General features: G+C 33.1%; 2 non-coding genes across 2 annotated transcripts; both read right to left on the reverse strand.

Moving 5' to 3' along the window:
• Positions 1 to 2,864: 2,864 nt before the first annotated feature.
• Positions 2,865 to 2,943, reverse strand: LOC128194170 (small nucleolar RNA R160). The gene has a single exon (XR_008245484.1). It is a non-coding gene; the product is annotated as a small nucleolar RNA R160 (small nucleolar RNA).
• A 232-nt stretch (positions 2,944 to 3,175) lies between these two features.
• Positions 3,176 to 3,258, reverse strand: LOC128194171 (small nucleolar RNA R160). The gene has a single exon (XR_008245485.1). It is a non-coding gene; the product is annotated as a small nucleolar RNA R160 (small nucleolar RNA).
• Positions 3,259 to 5,608: the final 2,350 nt, after the last annotated feature.

Raw genomic sequence — 5,608 nt, forward strand, 5'->3', positions numbered from 1 at the left:
CAAAAGCTACAAACTATGCATGTTTACTTACACTACAAGCAACAAAAGGAGAAAGCCTATTTATTCTTCTTTTCTTTTAAGTCCAAGCTATGTGAAGTCCCACATTGCTTGTACTATAAAGAAATGAAGAGTTTATAAGCTTCTCTACAACTAAAAATAACAAAACAACAAAAATGGCAAATACAAGCCAATGAAACCTATTCTATTCTTTTTTATGCTTGTTACTTTGAAAACTCTTAATTGTTGCCTCATCTATGATCATATCAGTAATGAACCTTGATGCCAACATTTTCTGAACCTGAGATTTGATTTCTTCCTTTTGGAAGTGTGGGTAACGGTATGGGCGAATGGAAATAGGCAGCGTGTTGGGAAGAAGGTTGATGGCGTGGTCGGTTTGGCAAGAAGGAGGAAGTGATGTGGGTGTAGAGAAAAGGGTTGAGTATTGTTGGATTAGTTGTTGAAGTTGAGAAATTGTGGTTGTTGGTAGACTTGCGGTTGATGAAGCAGTGGTGGAAGAAAAGGATGAGGTGATAGGTTTAGGTGAGGGTTCCAAAGTAAGTTGGAATAAGGCTTTGACACGGTTTGTTTGTTGGAGACGTCTGAGTTGATGGGCAGTGATGGGTAAGGGATTTGGGCTTTGTTTGCCTTTTAACTCTACCATTTTATTTTCCCACATAAATTTCATGAAGGACCCATTGTAGTCCATGATGAAGGGGCTGATCTGTGAGAGCCACTAGACACCCAAAATAAGATTTGTCCCAGAAAGATCAAGAGGGTATAGGTCCATGGGAAAAAGAAGCGATACAATAGTGACGTGGGTTTGCAGGCAAAAAGATGTGCAAGGTAAAAAATCCCCATTACCAACCATCACACGTAAGGGGCTTGGCGTGGCTCTAGAGAAAGATTCAGAAAATGGGCCACTTTGGATTGGATAAAATTATGGGTTGCCCCACTGTCCACCATGATTTGAACCTCAAATTCGCTTATGGATCCACTGATTCGAAACCTCTTGGGGCTCCACTGACCCAAGAAGGAGTGTAAACTGATGAGACCAACTTCTAAAGGAGTGTCATTAGGAGGATCAGCCATATCGGTGAGTGGATCGGTGAACTCCTCGTCATCAGCCACTATGAGGAGAAGAAACTGGGATTTGCAACGATGGCGTCGCGTGTACTTCTCGTCGCAGTTCTAGCAAAGATTTTTTTCTCTACGGGCTTGCATTTCGACCTCCATAAGTCTCTAGATAAGTAATTTGGATGTGGGTGTTAGAAGAAGAGGAGGAAGTGGTTTAGGGTTAATGGTGGTGGTAGGTGTGATGTGAGTTGGGGATGGTCAGGAGAATCTGGAAAAGGGTGGTGAGGATAATTTGTTTTTGTCATCGTGGAGTTTCGCAAACGCCACTGCTTGGGACATATCGAAAGGTTGGAGAACACTAACTTCTCGTCGAAGGTAAGGTTTGAGGCCGAAAATAAAACAACTAAGGTAGAAGTTAGAGGGATACCCAGAGATCCGATTAGATAGGGATTCAAACTCAGAGATGTATCCTAAAGGGATTAGGTCTGTGAAAGCTTGCAAAGAGCGAAAATGGGGTCCTCAAACTTAGAGGGTGCAAAACGCAACTCCAAGGTTCTAATATGATCCAAATTGAAGAACTCTTAAAACCAAATTTATTTTAGGAAATTGTCATAAAATATTTTCAGTTCAAAAAATACAAGCCAGTCAAACTGTTTCCCCCATTCATAAAATGCAGATCATATTAGTTCAACTTATGAATCCATCTAACCTTATCAAAAGGACACAGATAAACCTACGTGGTGACTTCAACTACATACAAAATACAAAGAAAATGTCAAACTTACAGATTGTTTTAAAACATTCAAAACTTCCATGAGACTTCCAACCATTAACAAATGTTCCTAATAAATTTTTAAAGAAATGACAATAGTATATAAACAATACTCGGATTACTGAATAAGTTAAAATAAATCTGCATTAACTCATCTACCCGCACAATAATTCTTTAAATAATTTTAGTATAAAAAATGTATGAACTTAAAAAATACTAACTTAAAGCACCTTCTTAAACAAGAGACAAAATACAGACCATCATATTAATCCAATGGCTGAATAAAGTCAAAAATTTCCCTCCTACACAGTTAATCCATCTACAACTAGACATACTAACTCAAACCAGCTCCAAGATATTGCTTGTTATGTTTTTTTAACAATATTTCAGTGTTTGCGATAAATATAACTAGAATGTAGCTTCCTAGTGATGTTGTAGACACATTTAGATACAAGTCCAATGACAATTAGAAGACTGAATTGCAATCCCACATGTCCTTCCCCAGTTATACTTCACAAGTCATTATAACGACAAATAAAGCAAAACAAAAACCCGGGGAAAAATATTTTTTGTTGCACCATGCTCGTATAATCTGACAGATTATTGCACATCAGATTAAGAATTTTGGTGCTTGTGTTTAACTCCCTTTATTTCCTCAGCACTTAGAATCACTACCAGGTGATGAGATGACAATATGCCAACATTCAATCACACACATTTACTTCTATACAAACACATTTATCAAGGCAATAGTGCAAGACTTAAAATGTACATTTTGTCAGATTAACATCTAACTTGATTAAATTTCCTAATAACATCAAGATGTTCATGGGTAAAAGGATGACAAAATGCAAAGTTTAAAGGTATATTTCAAAAGAAGAGAAGGGGAATGTAGTGTGACTGGTGATACATCACGGATACTCCCATTAGAATTTGATCACTATTTTCTTCACATCAAGGGAAAAGTAAACCATCAATTAAAATAAGAAAACACAATTGTGAATGACAACACAGGCATAGCAATCAGAGAACTTTGAAGACCATTATGAATGATGATTCCACATAATATTCAGATATTAAAACCTCATCACTTTGCTAGCCTTTTACAGTTCATTTTTCTACTTCTAACAGAAATATTAACTAAAACCAAATCAGAATACGTAGCATCAACTACGATATCAACAAAGTAAATAAAAATCTTCGTATGATATACAACTAAAAAAAGATCTTTGAGAAGTACGAAGTGCTATCCATCAAATACAAACAACATGAAACCCTAATTGTCACACCCATCGAACCAAACAATCAAATTACAACAATACAGAGCAAAGCAATCAGAGAACTTTGAAGACCTTATGAACCAATATATCCTCATGCCAGTATCAGACAAGTTTTGACTTCATCATTTTGCTTCGCTCATTGAATTGAACAAATCAATGTAACAGATAAATTATTTGGCAAAACAATGCAAATTGGGCGAAAAACAGAACACCCAAAAGCATGAATTTTAATTGCCGTGGATAAATGTTGCACCTGAAAAACCTTATCCCGTAATTTCCTTGCATCTAAACTTGGAGATGCAAAGGGCTACATGGTGCATTATGTTATCAATCACTGCCAAAACCCAATAGAGTCAAATGGAACTACAGAGAAAAAAAAAGTACTGTGGCGGCACCATGGAAATGCAATTGTAGATTAGGAGGTTAAGATTTGTTGGTGGTGTCTTCGTTATTTATACCACGAGACCACATGGACAATTAGGGTTTAGCTTCTTCTTTTTTTTCCTGTTTGTTTTGTTTTGACCTAAACAAAATAAATTTTACTTAAATAAGTTTTGTTTTTCCAAATATGTTTTATTTTCTTCTTTCTCTAATAATTTACTTATTTATTTTATTCTAAAGATGTTTGTTTTGTATTTTTGTCTATAAAAAATAGATTCTACCAAAAATTCTCAAAATATCTTAATTTTTTTTATTCCAATATTTTAAAACAGTTATAACAAATTTTATTTGGGTTGAATGATATTTTTTTACTTAAATATATCTTTTTTCCAAATATGTTCTATTTCTACAATTTATACTAATTTTGTTTTATTTTTTGGATTCTAGAAATATTTATTTTCCCTGTTGTCTCTAAAAATAATTGACTTTATTATGAATTTTCAAAATATATAAATTTAAATTTTAATATTTTAAAAATACATACTTTATTTTATATAATTGGGTTCAATAATACAAGTTTAATTAAATTTATTTTAAAATATGTTTTATGTTCTTTTATTTCTATTAATTTTTCTCATATTTTTTATTTCAAAAATATTTATTTTGTATGTTTTTTTTTCTAAAAATTGAAATAGGAAAAAGGGGTATGGAAGGTTTGTAACATTTTCTGTGCCCAAAAGTATGAGTGATTATAAATGGAAAGTGTAGACTTATTTTATTAGAAAAAAGAATTTTTAGAAGTTATCAAAACCTATGCATTGACAAATAAGAGAAATTTAAAATTTGTTAAAATGATAAAAGAAGATTGAGGTTGAAATGTATAGGTGCAAAAGGAAAATGCTCGTGGTCTACATATTATGTTTATATGCATGTACTGGAAACATGGCAGTTTAGGAGAATTGTTGACAATCATACATGTAGCAGAGAATTCAATCTTCATTTATTTAATGTGAAGTGACTGTAAGAGAAAACAGTAAGAAAAAAATGATAAAGTCAAGGGTGTTGAAATTCGTGAAAAAATAAGTAGAAAATGGAAAATCAGTATTTGTCGATGTATGGCTTACAGGGTCAAAATAATTGTATCAGACAATGTTGATGAGTCCTTCAAAGAACAATATAAAATGATATACAATTATGCATATGAGCTTCTAACAAGAAAGTTAGGATCAACAGTCAAAGTAAAGGTTAAGGAGAATGACAATCAACCATTATTCAAGAGGTTTTATGCATGTCTGAAGGCGTGCAAAGACAATTTGTGTGGTTAAGAAAAAATCATCTATGTGCTTAAACACTCTTATGTTTTGAAGTTTAATCAAATAATATTAAATAGAATAGTAATATAAAAACAACATAGGATGAAAACATAAGACTTAGAATCAAAATCCCCAACATAAAAAACCTTAGGAAAACACTTAGAATTTTAGGAAACAGAAAAACAACTAAGTCAAGACACCTAGATGAAGTGTTAGGCGACTAACAAGTCAAAAGCATCTAAGAGAGATGAAGCTAAATGCGTAAAGTTTATCATACCTAAAAGGTATTCAGTTTAGCTCTCGGGAAAATAAAACAATGTCAAAACTATGTCATTGACAAAACACACTACAAGACTAAAACTTAAAATACCAAAGATAACACAAATAATGCTAAATGTTGTCTATCTAAATAGGCAAAATCACAAGATGTGTTTACACTGTCTAAACGATGCCATGAGCTAAAACATTATTTCGTCCAACGATGAAGTCTATACTCAACGCTTGGTATCTTTAGAAGAAAAGTTTAAACGTCAAACGTTGCTCCAAAGGTAGGAAATCAAAAAACACTTTGTTGTTCTGAGCAAGCATTAAATGTTATTAAATGTTCAACGTTCAAAAATAACAAAAGTGATAAGAAAAGACATATTTGTTGCATGCACAATCTATTTTATTCTTTGTAGATGAGCTATTCTACACGCATCTATAAGCTTCAAATCAAAATATCAAAAGTGAACGTTACAGACAAAAGAGATATTCACAAAATGTTCTTCACTTGGAGCAGTGTTTGA

The sequence above is a fragment of the Vigna angularis genome, chromosome 9 (assembly GCF_016808095.1).
Source record: "Vigna angularis cultivar LongXiaoDou No.4 chromosome 9, ASM1680809v1, whole genome shotgun sequence".
Taxonomy (NCBI): Eukaryota; Viridiplantae; Streptophyta; class Magnoliopsida; order Fabales; family Fabaceae; genus Vigna; species Vigna angularis.